This window comes from Neovison vison, chromosome 1 (assembly GCF_020171115.1).
Source record: "Neovison vison isolate M4711 chromosome 1, ASM_NN_V1, whole genome shotgun sequence".
Classification (NCBI taxonomy): domain Eukaryota; kingdom Metazoa; phylum Chordata; class Mammalia; order Carnivora; family Mustelidae; genus Neogale; species Neogale vison.
The window spans coordinates 108823080-108842955 of record NC_058091.1 but is presented as its reverse complement, the minus strand read 5'-3'; the positions used below and the strand labels follow the sequence as shown (position 1 = coordinate 108842955).

The following is a 19876-nucleotide window of genomic DNA, read 5'->3' as shown; positions in this document are numbered from 1 at the left end:
AACATTCATCTGTCGTTTCCTAACTTCTAGAATTGATGTTGAAATTTTTGTCTGGTGATATTTCAGAATGAAGATTCAAACTTACTTCTCTTAGCCTCAGTAAAAATTCACCCCTACTTCATTCCTACTTGATGTCGATGAGTCTGGAAACCTCACATTCAGCTTTGCAGAAAGTAAAACTCGGTTCTCCTGCTTGGGTGGAGACAGAGGGTTGTCTGCTTTCCTGGTTTGGGGAGAGATGTGGGAGTTTAAATATTTCCTGTACCTTATTTTCAATCAGTTCTTTTGTTTCCTTCCAACCTCTCACAGACCTCACAATCCAAGTATTAGGTGATTGAAGCTTTCAAAGTCTTCTTGATCTTGATTGGCTCCCTTCACACTCTGGTAGTGATAGATCTCAGCATCCCTTACTTTGATAATATTAACATTTATCAATCTTCAAAATTGTGTTGGCTTTTCTTGTCTTCTGTGGTTCCTTCCCATACTTTGCTCACTTTTCTTTTACTCAGTTCTACAATTTTATACCTTTACTGTGACTTCATTTGATTTTTTTTTTCTCATTAAACTTTTGTTTTAATGGGTCTCAAAATTCTGTGACAGATTTTTGTCAGGTTGTTTCCATTAAAAAGTACTGATTTTAGAAGATGGAGCCGAAAGCTAAGAAGGAAGCCTCTACCCCTCCCAAAGCCGAAGCCAAAGCAAAGGCTTTGAAAGCCAAGAAAGTGGTGCTGAAAGGCGTCCACAGTCACAAAAAAAAGAAGATCCACACATCACCTACATTCCGACGACCCAAGACTCTGCGTCTCCGAAGGCAACCCAAATACGCTTGAAAGAGCGCCCCCCAGGAGAAACAAGCTTGACCACTATGCCATCATCAAGTTCCCCCTGACTACTGAGTCAGCCATGAAGAAAATAGAAGACAACAACACACTTGTGTTCATTGTGGATGTCAAGGCCAACAAGCACCAGATCAAACAGGCTGTGAAGAAGCTCTATGACATTGATGTAGCCAAGGTCAACACCTTAATCAGGCCTGATGGAGAGAAGAAGACATACGTTCGGCTGGCCCCTGACTATGATGCTTTGGATGTTCCCAACAAAATTGGCATCATCTAAACTGAGTCCAGCTGGCTAAATCTAAATACAGTTTTTTCGGGGCGCCTGGGTGGCTCAGTGGGTTAAGCCGCTGCCTTCGGCTCAGGTCATGATCTCGGGGTCCTGGGATCGAGTCCTGCATCAGGCTGTCTGCTCAGCAGGGAGCCTGCTTCCCTCTCTCTCTCTCTCTCTCTGCCTGCCTCTCCATCTACTTGTGATTTCTCTCTGTCAAATAAATAAATAAAATTTTTTTAAAAAATAAATAAATAAATAAATAAATACGGTTTTTTCATGATAAAAAAAAAGTACTGATTTTAAAAAATAATAACTTAAAACTGCCACACACACACAAAAAAAAACAAATGGTCCACAAAACATTCCCCTTTCCTTCTGAAGGTTTTACGATGCATTGTTATCATTACCAGTCTTTTACTATTAAACTTAAATGGCCAATTGACCCAAACAGTTCTGAGACCGTTCTTCCACCACTGATTAAGACTGGGGTGGCAGGTGTTGGGGATAATATTCATTTAGCCTTCTGAGCTTTCTGGGCAGACTTGGTGACCTTGCCAGCTCCAGCTGCCTTGTCCACAGCTTTGATGACACCCACAGCAACCGTCTGTCTCATGTCACAAACAGCAAAACGGCCCAGAGGAGGATAGTCAGAGAAGCTCTCAACACACATAGCCTTGCCAGGAACCATATCAACAATGGCAGCATCACCAGATTTCAAGAACTTGGGACCATCTTCCAGCTTTTTTCCAGAATGATGATCTATCTTCTTCTTCAGCTCTGCAAAGTTGCAAGAAATGTGAGCTGTGTAACAATCCAGCACAGGTGCATATCTGGCACTAATTTGGCCTGGATGGTTCAGGATAATCACTTGGGCTGTGAAGCCAGCTGCTTCCACTGGTGGGTCATTTTTGCTGTCACCAGCCACATTGCCATGACGAACATTCTTGACATTAAAGCCTGCATTGTCCCCAGGAAGAGCCTCACTCAAAGCTTCATGGTTCATTTCAACAGACTTGACTTCAGTTGTAATATTGTCTGGAGCAAAGGTGACCACCATGCCAGGCTTAAGAACACCAGTCTCCACTCAGCCCATAGGGACAATACCAATACCACCAATTTTGTAGACGTCCTGGAGAGGCAGATGCAAGGGCTTGTCATTTGGACGAGTTGGTGGCAGAATGCAATCCAGAGCTTCAAGCAGTGTGGTTCCACTGGCATTCCCATCTTTATGGGTGACTTTCCATCCCTTGAACCAAGGCATGTTAGCACTTGGATCCAGCATGTTGTCACCATTCCAACCAGAAATTGACACAAATGCTACTGTATCGGAGTTGTAGCCAATTTTCTTAATGTAGGTGCTGACTTCCTTAACGATTTCCTCATATCTCTTCTGGCTGTAGGGTGGCTCAGTGGAATCCATTTTGTTAACACCAACAATTAGTTGTTTTACACCCAGTGTGTAAGCCAGAAGGGCATGCTCATGGGTCTGCCCGTTCTTGGAGATACCTGCTTCAAATTCACCAAAACCAGCAGCAACAATCAGGACAGGACATTCAGCCTGAGATGTGCCTGTCATCATGTTTTTGATAAAGTCTCTGTGCCCTGGAACATCAGTGATGGTCACATAATACTTGCAGATCTCAAATTTCTACAGGGAGTATCAATGGTGATACCACGTTCATGTTCAGCTTTCAGTTTATCCAAGACCCAGGCATACTTGAAAGAGCCTTTTCTCATCTCAGCAGCCTCCTTCTCAAAATTTTCGATAGTTCTTTTGCCAATCCCACCACATTTGTAGATCACATGACCAGGAGGGGTAGACTTGCCCGAATCTATGTATCCGAGGACGGCGATGTTGATATGAGTCTTTTCCTTTCCCATTCTGGTTTAGGTTGAGCGGTGGTTTTCACAACTTTGTTCTGGAGGCCAACACATTGCGAAAAAGCTTCATTTGAACTTTCTGAGAAAACAGTGAAGTCTCAGCTTCCTTAAGATGACACTCATTCAGAAAGAGTCTGGAAACCTCCCATTCAACTTTGCAGAAAGTAAAACTCCATTCTCCTGCTTCGCGGAGAATAAAACTTTGTCTTTATGGTTTATATGTCTTTATGTTTTAACGTGAAATTAGACTAAAATTACCTCTTCTCAAATCAGAGACTATAACCTCTGTTTATTTTATCTTCCCCTTAAAGAGCTGAATATATACAGAATACACTCTATAGTTACTAATGATGTTTGTATCAAAAGTTCAAAATGGTCCTTGAAAATGTCACAAGACTGTGGCTGCTTTTTGCACAGATATACGAATAATTCTTTTGTCCGTATAGTAAAGTGAAAGTTCTTTGTACTCAGATACAAATCTAATCATAAATGATTACTTTAGTCAACATTAAAAAAACAATTATATGATTTTTATTTTTACATAAAGATTTAATCATATCTTAATCAATGTAATATAAATACAGCATATAAAAGGAGAAACAAGCATTGCTTTTTTAATGAAAAGAAACAACTTTCAAATACCTGTTATAATGTATGTTCCATAAAGACAAGACTTTTTGTATGTTATGTGTATGTGTTTCTCTGTGTGTGCATGTGCATGTGTGTATATATAGGTGCATGTATGTGTGTGTATATATGGATATGTATGTGTGTGTATATATATGGATATATATAATATCATATAAATCAATAAATATTTGTTGAGTTTAATTCTGATGTGGTAATTTTCAAATAATTTTGACAGCAGTATTTTTTCTGTTCTATCTTAATCATTTATAACCCCACTTAGAACAGAGCCTTGCACATAGTACACATCATAATTAGTGAAGAAACATTTATTAAGTGAATAAGGATACGTTGAGTCAAGACTAACGTTTTGGCTGATATAGCTCCATTCAGTGATAGTTTTAAATACTTACAGTAGCGATTAGTTATAAGGAGAGAAAAGAGAAGTGAAGAGAGGGAAAAGGGAGAGTAGACAGTAAAAGGAGAGGGAGAAAACAGGTAAAGTATGTTAATTGTGTTTTGGTAACTCTTTTTCAAAGTGTGACCCCACAGTTTCAAGTGCTGGAAGTTAAAATATGCAAGGCCATCAAAAACTAATAAAACTGACAGTACAGATCAACAAAACAGCAATTGCTAAATTTTATAGATCACAAATATACACATTGAAATGAATAATAATTTCTAAAACTATCCAAGTATTATGTGGTATAAAATGTCAATTGGAATAAAATTTCTAGTGATTACATCCCTAAGGTATTCAGGAAGTGCATTGTCATAGTCAGCTTAAGGGAATAAAGGGTAACTTGCTTTCGAAAACTTAGTTAAATGACTCAAAATTGACTGTAATGATAAAAAAACACAGTCATGTTTTTCAATGCTTCTAGTCATCTAAAAAAACAACAACAATGAACACTTTTCTTCATGAATTTTGTTATTAAAAAGGAAATATTTCTAAACATTAACTTATATGCAATTTAAAATATGCATATGTGACATCAACTATCATGCCTTAATTGTTTGTTGTTAAATTTTCAATTACTCAAAATTTCCATTATCAAACTGCACAAGAAGCTACCTGGTGGGGGTCTACTCACTGGGAAAGGGGGAATTGTCTTATACTTGAAATATACTTAGGCATTTATGATAATCCAGCTTTAGAACACCCTCGATTCCTATGAGCTTTCTGTAATGTTGCTTATTATTAATGAGGTGATATCTACTAAGATTAATTTAAATATTATTTAGAAAACTGTGATAATAAAAGAGTGATAACTCCTATTCATGCCTTTTATTCACCATTTTACTCTTTCTAGAATGAAGTATTCAATCTTTAAAAATGATTATACATATTTATCACTAGAATATTCTGTCATTGTATATTTCTAACAATTGTGGGAAGCAATTTTTTTAAGGTATCAGAGCACATCTGATCTGGTTACTGAATCTGTATGTTCATATTAATTCCCTTTTGCTGTTTAAACTTGAGATCCTGCAAATCGTTACACTTAAAAAAAAAGATAAAAACATGAAAACTCTCAGATACCTTTATCTTCTATATTTAGTCATTATAATTGCTACAGGTTTTTTGCCACAGATTTGTCCTAAGTAGTGTGTGTAATATTCACATACTCCTTGACATTTGTATCAATTAGGTTTTCAATCTCATAACTTTGCTCAATGAGTAAAAAAATTTAGAAAAGGTATATCTCTGATGTATTTTTTGATCTGTTTATTTTTTGTAGCTCCAAGTTTTTATGTAAATTCCTGTTAGTTAACACACTGTATAATATTAGTTTCAGGTATAGAATTTAGTGATTCATCCTTTACATACAACATCCTGTGTTCATCACAGTTGATAAAAATTAAACATAAGACCACCTGAAAAAATATTGTTTTCAGTATGGCTTCAGTCACAGGGACTGGGCAATCTGACGAAGATTTTTTTTTATAGTTTTTTCATAACTATTGCATTAAAAAATAATATGTTCATGAGAGACTATGGACTCTGAAAAACAGTCTGAGGGGTTTGAAGTGGCGGGGGGGGTGGGAGGTTGGGGTACCAGGTGGTGGGTATTATAGAGGGCACGGCTTGCATGGAGCACTGGGTGTGGTGGAAAAATAATGAATACTGTTTTTCTGAAAATAAATAAATTGGAAAAAAAATAATAGGTCTATTCAAGAAAACACAAACCACTCTAGTTTCTTCTTAACAATGTGTCAGGTTTAGGGGTGCCTGGTGGCTCAGTGGGTTGAACCTCTGTCTTCAGCTCAGGTCATGATCTCAGGGTCCTGAGAATGAGCCCCACATAGGGCTCTCTGCTCAGCAGGGAGCCTGCCCCCCACCCCTGCCTGCCTCTCTGCCTACTTGTGATCTCTGTCTGTAAAATAAATAAATAAAATCTTCAAAAAAAAAGAGAACAAACAAAAACAATGTGTCATGCTTATAGTCTTATTTTTATTTTCAGAGGTGTGACATTAAAGGTGTTACTTCATGTAACCATAGAGAAGGAAATTTGTCAGTGAGATTTCTTATCATCTAAATCTTTGAAGTCACCTCACTCCCTTTTAAAACAACAGGTGTGATCTTCATTTCTACACAATTGGTCAGAATCTGTATTGTTTCCAGTTTGCCTCCACTCCTTAATCATTAAGTAACTTGAAGATAGGGCTTTTTCTGGTTACCAATCCCTGCATTGATTATTATCACTGTGCAAAGCACAAACTTGGTGCTTACCAAATACTTGGTTGGTGACTCAGCAGATAAATGAGGGTAAAATTTATCAAGTTCTGTACATCAGAGTTTTTTGTTTTGTTTTGTTTTTGTTTTTGTTTTTTTTAAAGAGTTTCTTTTTTTTTTTTTTTTTTAAAGATTTTATTTATTTGACAGAGAGAAATCACAAGTAGGCAGAGAGGCAGGCAGAGAGAGAGGAGAAAGCAGGTTCCCTGCGGAGCAGAGAGCCCAACGCGGGGCTCGATCCCAGGACCCTGAGATCATGACCTGAGCCGAAGGCAGAGGCTTTAACCCACTGAGCCACCCAGGCGCCCCTGTACATCAGAGTTTTGTGTATAATCTTTGTTCATGTATAAATAAAATTATGGTCCTTATATACTGTGTTTGCCTAGATTAGGTTTCACTAAGTGGTTAAAAAAGAGGTCATAAAATGACCTAAATATTTTAATTTACATGCTGACAATGTGTTTCTTTTTTATATGGGTCACCAAAATGAAAAAGCAAGCAAACAATATGAAATTTCATATTTCATTCTGAAATATGAAAAATATTAGTAAAATTACATGATGATATTCTATATAAATAGATGGAATCTGTTTTAAGCTAAATTCAACATATATCACAAACAGGGTCCTAACCAGACCAAAAATAACTTACAAGTGCTATAGAAAATACCTAAATTTTAAAGATCACTTGTAACACCAGCAGGTTCACTATTTAAAGCTTACTAAACAAAAGATGAATTAATTTACAAATTTTCTTTTCTTTTTTTTTTACATCAGGGACCATAAATGCTATTCTTCATGTATGGGAGGATTTTGATATGTAATATTAACAGCTTATGTTACTTTTCCTACAAAATATTTTTATTGAAGTATAATTAACATAGAGTGTTATGTTAGTTCAGATGTACACCCAGCATTATATGTTTGTTTCTCAGTGGTCCAAGGGAGGGCAGGGGTTGAAATCTAATAAATGTTATTCTGTTTAATTTATGAGATTGGTACTTGAAGAAAAAATATTAAAAGTTTGTTCTTTCTTCTGATATTTCTAAGCTTAGAGAACATAGGTTGCTGACATTGAATAAGTTCACAGTACTAAAAAATTGCATTTAGAATGTAGGTAGTGATAGACAAACAGAGCTTGTAGATGGATTAAGAGGCTTGCTAACATTCTTTGATGTCCAGGATCCAGTATTTATTAAAATTAGAGCCATATCTAATCTTCCCACTAAAGTGAGCCCAAAATTATTTTTTTCTCATATATATTTAAGTTAGAAGTATGTCAATTTAAAGTATAAGAATCCAAAGAGTTTTTTGTGACTCATGTTCTGTTTTTTTTTTTTTTTTAAAGATTTTATTTATTTATTTGACAGAGAGAGATCACAAGTAGGCAGAGAGGCAGGCAGAGAGAGAGAGAGGAGGAAGCAGGCTCCCTGCTGAGCAGAGAGCCCAATGCGGGACTCGATTCCAGGACCCTGAGATCATGACCTGAGCCAAAGGCAGCGGCTTAACCCACTGAGCCACCCACGTGCCCCTCATGTTCTGTTTTGATTTCTATTGCTTACTAACCATCTCTCTATTAATCAATTTCTTTAATGTAATGGTATGGGTAATTAGTTTACCGTCAAAGTTGGTATTATCATGAGAAATATTTTATTCCATTAATAGAAATTTCCATATCTGCAATGATCCTATATGTGTTAGCTTTATATTTGGTCTTGTAAAAAAGATTCCTATTTACCTCATTTTCAAATCTTTGTGGGCTACCCACTGTAGCTGCCAGGCGTTCCTATATACTCTTTTTTATGGTGTCCTAATTCTCAGTTCTAAATATGTCCTTTACCAAAGCATAGAACAGATATTCTCGCTCTTTATGGGAATTCTCAAATACTTTGTGGACTCAATCCTCTTCTCCTAAATATCCCTTTATTCAGAATGCAATTTCCACTGTTCTTCTTTTATTATGGTATATAGACCTTGTCCATGCGCTTTGCTTTCTTGGAAGTTTGTTTTTTGTTTTTTGGTTTTTTTTTTGTATTGTCAGTTTCTTCTTTTAAATACTATATAAAAATTTACTAAAATCCACAATTTAGATGGAGGATGGAAAGTAGCAAGGGTATCTGTTAGCTATACTTACTCAGTTTATACACATTCTGTCAAGCTCAAGGTATTATTTCAGGTGAAGAGAAGTTCTGATCTGGGGCGTACATTCAGACATGTATATAGGTAGTTTTAAAATAGCTCTTTATACCCTTACTTGTGGGTTAGATAATCTGGAGTCAGTAAACTTTGATCCAACTAGAGGGAACAACATAAATACTTCTCAATTAAATTCAGAAAATATGTTTTACATAAGTCATTTAGATCATGGTAAATTATGGTCATTAAACCTACAATCAAATCTCAAATAACTCTGATGAGTCCTTTATAAACAAAATGAGAAAGCCTATAATTCTGGCAGAACAAAGTATGCATATGCAGTGACAGGCGAAACTGTGAGGACTGCTTTCTCACTTCCCTAGCTGAAATGAGCATGAGTTCCCGCTCCTGGCTCTCTCTTTCCTAAGCTGGCTGGTTTCTTGTCTCAACCAGTCACAGGCTTAATATGGTCCATCCCCAGCTGTATAGGGACCTTTTCAGTACAGAACTGCAGCGCTTATCTAAACTGCTATGACTCCAGTAATAACTTGAAGTTTTTACCTTCAAATGTATGGCTTTTATTTCTACAGATAAAATTTTCAACAATGGTCTTGATTTGGTTCTAAATCAATGAAATGATAGTGGAAGGGTGATAGAGTGTATTTGGATGAGGTTTTAGAAAGGGATCATTTTCTTCCAACTGTACATCTAATAAAACCATGTAATAAATTCTTTCTTTGCCTTGCTGACAGGGTCATCTTCCAGAAGATTGGGAACATAACCAAGGAACTTCAATTTTTACTTAATTTTAACAAAAAGAAGTCCTGCCTACTGAAGAGTAGTGATGAAAAATTTGGAGAGAAAAGTATCAACTTTCTGGGCATAGTTATAAGCTATTCTACTTCTATAGCAGTAGCATTAGTCTACTATTTCACTCTGCCAAAAAGGAGATTTTTTAAAGTTTTAAGATAATGGACAATTCTGTGGTAATAGAATATAATAATACAGAGGACCTGCAGAGATTGGAGGTGATGTTGCAGAGTAATGAAGAACACCTAATTCTAACCATATAACCTCTAATGATATAACCATCTGCATTATTTGTAAAATAAAGGATAATAATAGTTCATATCCTAAGGGTTTGTTGTAAAGCTTAAATGAGTTGAAATACATGCGGTGCTTAGAAGAGCACCTGGCAAAGGATCTTACTGGGAGATTTATATTGAAATTCTAACATTTCAATAAGTGAAGGAGGAATAATAATAATAATAATAATAATAATAAAACAAGCACTGTTATCAGCTCAGATATTTCTCTAATAAGGATACATGCATTTTTTTAAGTATGTAAAGAAAGGATACTTAACTATGGAAAAATACATCAATAGAAGGAAAATATAATAGTCTCGCTGTGTCTGTTATCAAAAATAAGTCAGCACTTGCAAAATATATCCAAAAGAACAAGAACATTTGTGAATATGGATACACTCACTATTTTAGGCAAATCTTAAATAAAAAAGAGTCTACTAAATGTAATATGTTGCTTTTTGTCTGTCAAAGAGAACAATTTGCAAACTGGAAAGGGTTAGAAATTTATTGTTGAGGGACCTCTTGCCTATGACAAGTGAAGAAAAACATTAAATGAATTAAAACTTCTGACACTGAGGATTATAAATATGACTGATAAATAGTTTAGAGTGTGATTGTGCAATCATTGCTGGCTATCTATGAAGTATTACGAATAATAGGATTAGGACAAGAATTTAAAAACAGGCAAACGTAGTACACTTTTTATAAATGAGAAAAAGATGTATTCTGGAATCTATAGGCAAAATGCATTAAATGTCGTCCTTGACAAATTAGGGGCATTAAATATAAACCAGGTGGTTTGTAAGCAAAGGGCCAAAATGTCAACATTCTAAACCTTATCTTTCAAATTCCTTATTCTGTAATTGTCATCAAGATACCTCATTTTCTTGATTTATGTTTTGTCACCTGAAAAGTGAAAGATTATATTAGATGTTGCTTAAGTTTTCTTTTAACTAGATCATTTTATAAACCTGACTATGTGATTCTGTTGTTGGCAAGGGCATCTCAAACAAAACATATTTTATTTTGTGTGCAAATCAAACGTGATTAACATTAGAAGAAGCTGTGAACATTAGCATTGTCAAATAAAAACAAATCTGGATTTAACAAAGGAGAGACTCTTTGAATGGATTATTGCATTGGAGAAGGGGGAGAGGACATTACAACAGTGGGACTTCTCCCCACAGGAAGATCTGGAAGAATCTTAAACATCAGGCAGAAAAAGGACTTTTCTTTTATAAAGACAAATAAATGATGCTAGGGGAAAAAAGACATGTGAGGAAATTAGAAGAGTGCATACAGGTGATGTGATATGAGAGTTGATAAGAGAAAATTTTGCCCTGAAGTCAGCCTATTCTCTCTCTTGGAGAAGTTGTTAAAGAGGGGTTGGGGGGCGGGGCGGGGGTGGGCAGATTAGGAGTTTCTTGGAAGGAGAGAATTTAGTTTGATCGAGTTAGATTGATGAGCATCTTGTTCCAGTTGATCACTGGGGACAGATGGTTTAACTAATTATTTATGAGACACGTGAAAGTCTTTTGGAGAGTATGTGCCGACCTCGTCATAGGTAAACAAGGAGGAAATCTATGAGACACGTGGGAAAGAGTGGTTCTAATAAGCCTTTTCCTGGAATTTACAGGGATTTTTTTTAAACATACCTGTTTTCCAGCATCACAATCTTGGTAAAATTTAACATTTTCAGTGTACATTACTGTAGATCTGTTTTAATTTTTCTCTGATAATTAAGTATGAATGGAATCTCTGAGTCATGTGGTAGCAAAGAAGAATAGCACCAAACAAAATAAATGGGCAACAGAAGAATTTATTTAAAATTATTGCAATAGGGTAGAGAGATTAAACCCAATTCCACTGAAATAAAAGGCAAGAGGGTTTTTGAGCACTGGTGTGAACAAGTGGAAAAATACTGGAGGACTTAAGTGTGGAAGGTTGGTGAATGTGACTAGGTTGTCTATATTTGCTGATGGGTATTTATTAAAGTTGGGTCCCTCCTGTACCACAAACTGGGCTCTATTTTCATGATGATTACATTTTAAAGGGGTGCCTCCCACGTATTAGAGAAAAACAAAAACACACATTCCCTGGGTTCTAAAATTTCAAGAGACCAGAGAAGGCTTATATCTCAAAGGGTCTGAGGAAAATTTATCATTTATCAAAGGTTTTGTAAAACAAATACCCTAAAAAAAGAGAGGTTAAGAGCCTGTATCAGAAAGAAACATATCGAAAGCTTAGTCAAGCCAAGAGAAACAGTAAGACCATCTTGGTCAATAGTAAGTTTATATGTAATGTATAAGGAATCGTCAAATTATTTTCCAACATAGTTGTACCATTTTGAATTCCCACTGCTTTATGACAAAAATTAGAAACAACCCAAATATCCGTCAGCAGGTGAAAGGATAAATGAATTGTGCTACTATCGAAACAATAGAATAGTGATCAACAATAAATAGAAAGTATTGCTGACACATGGAAAACATAGGTGACTCTCACAAACATTTTATCGATTGAAAGATGTCAGGCAGGAAAGAGTATTTACTATATGATTCCATTTTTGTAGAAGTCTGAAAAGACCATTCAAATCTACAGTGACAAAAAGCAGATCAGTGATTGCCTGGGGCTAGGAGAAAGGCTGAGAAGTAACAGGAAGGGCCATTCTGGAGTGCTAGAAACTTTCTATATTTTATTAATGGTGATTGTTAGATGAGTATATGAATTTATGTAAACTTAACTAAAATCTACAGTTAGAGTGGGTACATTTGATTATAAATTATACCCTAATTAGCCTATTTTAAAAATTTTAAGAGAGCTATAAGTCACACTGGCATTACTAACCTGTTAGGTAGGAAGAAAACTCACAGACTGGTTACTTTTCATTTTTTTAATGTACAAGTTAATAATTAAGTTCTTGATAAGATAAGCTAAAGGAGTCTGAAGATAAGAGTACATATGACCTCAGGCTCTTATAGAACAAAGGGAGCAGAAGAGTGGGAGAAAAATCTTACTGGAACTTAGATTTATTTACTTTCTTTTACTACAATTGTTGGGATGGAATGAAAAATTTCCTAAGATATTCATAAGTGGTAAGAAAATGTTCTCTGAGCTATTTAGTACATGGTACTTTTAAAAATCTTGTAAACAACTTTCAACTTCAAAGAGTGTAAAACTCGCAATATTCAAATGATCTAAAGGAAGTTTGTTTTAGAAAAAGAAATTTTTTCTACTTAAGTAGTAAATGAACTTGAATAACCTTGCATTTACCTGTACTATTATTACATAAATTGTCTAGTTTCCTTCGCTATCCTGACAAAATCTCAGAAACCAAGTGTCTACTTTTTCTCCCAGGGTGCTTGAAAGATAAATGTGACTCTTGCATATTTAAACAGAAAAACAAGTGAAGTTCAATTTCTTCCACAACCACCACTGTGGCCCTCTTAATGAATGAATGGTTACAGAGAACATGTCTTAATTTCTGTTGCAAATTTTTAATCATCTTGTGGGCAAGATGAAGAAATGTGTTATGGAAGAAGAGTTGGGATTAATATGTATTTTCTATTTTATTCAGCTATAATCCAATTGTCCACAGCTTATTAAGATTTAATTCTTACATTTATGCCTAAGAATCATTATTATTTGTAGAGAAAGGACTATAGTTGTATACTATATCAAATGCTTCAATAGGGGTTTATGAACTGATGCTCCAGATAAGATGGCCTTGTCTGTGTTACAGTTTGAGAATTCTGGAAGAAGACACTAAGATGAACTTTGTGGTACCTAGAAATTAACCAATGTGAAGGAAAGAGAGAAGAAGCAGAGTTGGGCAGAGAAAGTGGTAAAAGTCATATGTAGTGTCAACAAAGCCACACCAAGAGGGAACTCGAGAATGATCACTGCCCTTCAGATTGTTCTACATGGACTTAAAAGACCTGGCCCTTATATCCATGCTTTACACACCAGTAAAATAAAAAGTTCCCCGGGAAGAGTGGGTTTTCTGTAGTTGAGGTGGACCCAAAAGAAACTGGAAACTGAAGGCTATCTGTTTACTGACTGAATTCTCCCCATGTCCCCACCACACACACTTAAGTCCCCTTTCCAACATGGAGCTGGGTTATAAGTCTTTTCTTGAAGGGGGAATTGAATGATATATGTTCAGGTATTTCACAGCTTGGCTTTGAGTCTTGGATCTAACTTTTACATATTTCATGATCTTAGATAAATTTTAAATGTTTCCTTGCCTCAGTTTATTCCTCTACAAAATGAAATAATTATAGTACCTACTCACAAAAATTAATTTAATGTGTCAACCTAGCTAGGTGACCCTGCCCAGCTTTATGGTCAAACACTAGTCTTTTTTGGTTGGAAACTATTTTTGAGATGTGATTAATATTTACATCAGTAGGCTTTGAATAAGACAGATCCCTTTTCAAAATGTGGGTAAGTCTCTTATCACTAAACTGAAGGTCTTAAGAGAAAATACCTAAAAAGGAAAGGATTCTGTCCTCAGACTGCCTTCAGACTCAAACCTGCAACATCAACTCTTGCTGGAATTTCCAGCCTGTAGCTCTGCCCTGTAGGTATCAGACTTGCCAGCCCCCACAATCATATGAGCCAGTTCCTTAAAATAAATCTCTCTCTCATCATATGTATACATCCTATTGATTCTGTTTTTCTGGATAATGCTGACTAATACAGTATCTCACAGGACCATTATATGATTTAAATATATTGGGCTATAGCGCAGTGCCTGGCAAATACTTAGGACACAGTAAATATTAGCTCCTATTGTTTACCTAAAGGTTTCCATTCATTAATAACTCAAGAAATTATGAATGCATTATCTTAACTATAAAAATAACGAACCCTCCATATATGAACCCAACTCTATTTAGATATTAATTATTCTTAAATATTTTAGAGTTCATCTAAAATTAAGTGTACTCTCTTATACATGAAAGAATATGTTCAATTTTACTATTTTTTATGGTAGTCCCTAGATACTTTGTTTTTCCCAGCAAGTCTCTGAAAATTTATCATGCAGATTACAGTGTAATATTAACCACCTTTGAGTACTAGAAGACTGTAAAATGCACTCCATGGTGTTTCAATGCATGAAGGTACTTTCGGAGTTTTATGTAGCATAATCCATTTACTAAAACTTGCAGTGCCCCTTGTTTTATGAGGTTCTACAAAGATGACAGATGTTCCTTAATGTTTCACCCTGGGAATTCTCCCTCAAATAAAGCTGTCTTCACAGGAAACTATGAATATAGATTCAATTGTTTAGAGGATGGAAATTCTCCAATTATAATACTATTTATTATGAGTCTCACAAAAATATTTGCACTAAAACAAAATGTACTGGGGTAAGATGTGTAACTTAAGTTGTTTCTTGTCAGGCTAAAGGTAATTGCAAAACTGGTTTTCAACACGTGAGTGTAAATGTCTGACTGCCTATGTACAGATGATTTGGAGAGAATGTTCAGATGCAGATTTCTCCATTTTATCCACACCTACTGGCTCAGAATCCACAGGAAGGAGGGCCCCCATATATCCATTGTAACAATGGCTTTTATTTCTTATCAACCCTATAGTTTAAAATCTACTAAACAATATACTCACAAAATAAGTTTTAAACGCAGTAGTTGGGTGTGTTGCAAAACACATGTAGACACATAGACACAATGTCAGAAAGCAAATAATTTATCTTCAGCAAGAAGTTGATGTCATCTCACTATATTTATATCAATAGATTTTGACCTAAGGCAAACTGAAATCAACAACAAACAGACACTTTCTTTTGGAAATTATTGAAAGATGTTGCAATATTTCAGACTGGATAAACAAGTAATTAAGTTAGAAATTTGATCATTTTGATGTAACCATATGAATTCCAAAAAGCATTTTCATTGTATATTAATTATATCTAAACAGTTAGCTATTGTACACCCCGCAGAACCACAAAACAGAAAAATATGATTCAATGTCATATCCATATTATGGAGGAGAAAATAACTGTTTTCTTTTCAAAACCCTTTTTCCTTAACACATGCAATAATAAAAGAGCTGAAATCCATTTTAGTTTATCAAATGTTTATTCAATACCTCTTATGTACCAGCTACTCTTTATTAGTATTGGCCACATAGATTAATAAAATCCTCCTTCTCTTCAGGGAGTTAAAACATTAAATTAAAACGATTTACCCTTATTTCTTAACAGTACCATTGTGTACTGCATTATTTAAGAATTATGCTCACTTCCAAATAGCAAGAACTCTGTATTAGTTTCCTATTGTTGCTATAACAAAGTATCGCAAACTTGGGATTTAAAACAATGCAAATTAATTTTCTTATAGTTCTGGAGGGTGAAAGTCCAAAATCAATTTCCCTGGACTCTATCAAGGTGTCAGCAGACCTGCACTACTGTTGGAAACTATAGGGGAGACTATGTTTCCTTGTTTTTCCCCACTCTAGAGCTGCGTTCCTTGGCTCATGTCCCTTTTATCCATCTTCAAACCAGCAGCTCTAGGGAGCGTGTCTCTGTGATCAAATCTCCTTTTGCCTCCTTCTCTTAAGGTACCCAAATAATTGAGGATTATCTTCCCTTTTCAAATTTTTTTTTAAATTTAGTCACATCTGCAAAGTAATTTTTTCTATACAAGGAGATATTCACAGATTCCAGGAATTGGGACCTCAATATCCAGTCCAGGAATTGGGACCTCAATATTCAGCCTCAATATTCAACCCCAAAAAAGTAGCTCAGACAAAATAGAAGAGTATTTTGCATCCTAAAAATGAAAGTTCAGAGCAGGAGGAAAAGGCTAGAATGACAGCACTTCAGTGTTATCAGGGAATCAGTTCTTTTCTACACCTACCCTAGAATATGACCCTCATCCAAATACCTACATAATGGTTTCTGGAGTTTTAGCCACTATTTCTGTATTTCATGCATTAGGAAGAAAGAAGGACAGAAGAGCAAAGACATACAAATGAGCTATCTCCTCTTCTTTGGAGTTCTTTTCCAGAAATCCCACCCAAGGACTTCAGGTCACTGCTCATTGGCTAGAACTCAGTCGCATGGTCCCGCCTGGCTATATAGAAGGCTTAGAATGAAATATTTCATCTTTCTTTTAGGGACACCTGGCTGGCTCTGTCAGTTAAGCATCTGCCTTCAGTTCAGGTTATGATGCTAGAATCCTGGGATAGAGCTCCCTGCTCAGAGAAGTGTCTGCTTCTCCCTTTCCCTTAGCTCCTCCACATCCACTCATGCTGTCTCTCCCTTTCTCTCTCAAGAAATTTAATAAAATCTTAAAAAAAAAAAAAAAGAAATTGTTTACCTTTTATATTGCTGCCCATATAAAATTGGATTTGGGAAAGGTAAAATGGGAACTGAATACCAGGATCTGCGGTGACACATCAATATTTATTATAAACTTACGTTTTGGCTTATCTATTATGAAAATGCATGTGTCATTAAGCCAATCTCTCTTAGTAAGATCATGGCTTACATAGCAAAATATGAACTCTTGCTTTTGAAATACATCAGTTTTAGAAGTAGGATACTTTCCTTTGGGTGTATCTGGGGAAAAGGAGATCAAGTATGCTGCAGTCCTGCTGTATCAGAAGTCTATCCGAGTTGTCATTGTGTAATAAGATACAGTCTACAAACACTGAAATTAGAATGGAAGTTTGGCAATGAAGTTGCTGGAGGAAGTGTACATGAAGATGACTCATTTTACTTGTTTTTTTGAAAGATGTGAGAATTATTCTGCCAGGATTTCTGGCCAAAATTCAAAGTTCTATCCTATTTAGCTCAGTCTCTCAATAACGTAACTAAGACCTGAGTAATAAAGTCCACATGGGTATAAACAGAGACATTTCCAATATAGTTATTTCTTTCTAATAAAATATACTATGAACATGAAAACATTGGTAAATTATGCTATAAAAATACTACAAGTACTAAGATAATTTCTGGCAAATAAAAAAAAAATATGTTAACGGTTAATGTTTTAGGTTTTTCTTAAAATATCCTGAAACCACTTTGTTCTCTTTTCCCATATCATCAGTGTTATTTGTCCTGAGTCAGACATAAGTATACTATTGTATTTTATATTTTATCCTTCTGGAGCTGTTTACACTAAAAATTGCATCTACACAGAATTGCTTCCCTGTGGCACAAGCCACATTGTTTTGCTTTGAGGTTTCAAACATCAGAAGTAACTTTGAAGTGTTCCGCTAAGTGCCTTGTACTCAATAATGTGCCACTCTCTCCTAGCTCTCTGCTATCTCACTTGTTCCTTTTCAGGTGACTTTGTGACATCCTCCCCTTTGACTTGCCTTAGTCATATTGGCATTTATCACAGTTATTTTCCTATCTCTCTAGTTGCTCTCCCTGGGAGATTTTATTGTCTTTGTCTTGTTTATGACTTCCAAATCTGTATTCCCTCTCCAAATCTCTCCTGTAAATTTCAGTGCTGGAGGTTTAAATGTCCGCTGAAGTTTTCCACTTAAATATGCCCTACAGGCACCTACAACAAAGACTATTCAGAGATAAGCTCTCCCTACTCGCTACAAATCTACAAATCTACGTTTTCGCTATTGCTCCTTCCGTTAGTGAAAGGCACCATCATCCACTTAGTAGGTGAGGTTGGAAAGGAGAGATCACTGCATGTCTTCTTCGGGTCATTTGTGTTCCTCATTCCCCAACAATAGCCGTATTTAATTACCTTGTCCTGTAAACATCATTCCAAAAGATCTCTAGAATCTCTGCATTCTACTCATCCAGATCCACTATGATCACCTGCATTAAAATGTCAACATTTGCTTTTCTGCATTAAGTGACACCTTTGCAAGTGTACTCAACACCAAATGTATTGATAACACCCCCTTCCAGTCCCATCACCGCATAACCAACAAAGTCCTTTTCTGAAACCTTGGATCACACCATGTTGTGACCTCTTCAGAATCCTTGGGTTAGAGTTCAGTTTCCTCCAAATGATAATAAAAGTTTTCTTCTTTTCTTTCTTTCTTTCTTTCTTTCTTTCTTTCTTTCTTTCTTTCTTTCTTTCTTTCTTTCTTCCTTCCTTCCTTCCTTCCTTCCTTCCTTTCTTTCTTTCTTTCTTTCTTTCTTTCTTTCTTTCTTTCTTTCTCTTAATTGAGTTTCTGCTTTTCTCTCCAGGCACATTCTTTTTTTCTCTCAGCTCCAGATTTACCAAACATTTTTCTTAATTTCTAAGTATATCATGTGCTGTCTTAATTCTATGTATTCAATATAAACATAAGACCTGAACATCCCTTTAATCAAAATTCTAACTAGTGCTTTAGGTTTCCTTGAAATTATTTCCTCCCTTTCTAATTTCCATAATCTGGTTAAAAAAAAAAAATTAACACACATACACACACACCTGACATACTCTAATCATGTTCCTTTATCTCTCCTGTTCTGCCCTTAGTCATTAAATGTCAAAATCAGTATCTGCATGCTTGTGTAAATGAATACCATAAACTTCTTACTTCTCATTTTTTTTAAAGATTTTATTTACCTACTTGACAGAGATCACAAGTAGGCAGAAAGATAGGCAGAGAGAGAGGTGGAAGCAGGCTCCCTGCTGAGCAGAGAGCCTGATGAGGGTCTTTATCCCAGGACCCAGGGATTATGACCTGAGCTGAAGGCAGAAGCTTTAACCCACTAAGCCACCCAGGTGCCCCTACTTCTCATATTTTTAAAACATGGCTAGTTTCTGAACCAATCTGTATAAAAGTAATTTTAAGAAAATCAACTTCCAATCCCTGAGAGCTGAGGTGCATATTGGGGAACAGTGATCATGAAAGGAAAGGAAGTAAAGGTCCCTGACCACCTCAGTCTGAAATGAGGGAAAGGGGGCATGTGAGTGAAATTCCTCAGATTTGTGGTTTCTTTGATGCAGGGAATATTCAGAGTGACTTGAATGTACAGTTTCATTTTGCACTAATCCACATGGTAAAAACTCCCTCATACTGATTAATTTATCTGTTGTACATATATTTGGAATTATAGTTGGTTTTCGTGATTGTTCAGGGGGATTTTTTAACTCTCCTTGAGCCTTGTTTATACACTTTCCTGATTTAGTCCTCATAACATTCATTATTTCTGCCTATTGTCTTATTTTGGCATATCTTTCTTTTTTTTTTTCATTGTTTTGACACTTGTAAGCTTTTAAAATGTAAGGATGCACTTTGATATATTAGCCTCTATTAGATCAAAAAGAATGACTCTTGTTAAAAAAAAAAAAACTTAACTGCTTAAA

At 35.7% G+C, this 19876-nt stretch overlaps 1 long non-coding RNA gene and 1 pseudogene across 1 annotated transcript in view; both read right to left on the bottom strand.

Annotated features, from left to right (window-relative positions):
- Positions 1–19876, bottom strand: part of LOC122909537 — a 71909-nt gene that overhangs the window by 27108 nt on the left and 24925 nt on the right. The gene's annotated exons all lie outside the window — the stretch shown is intronic.
- On the bottom strand, positions 1612–3012 carry LOC122909528 (annotated as a pseudogene).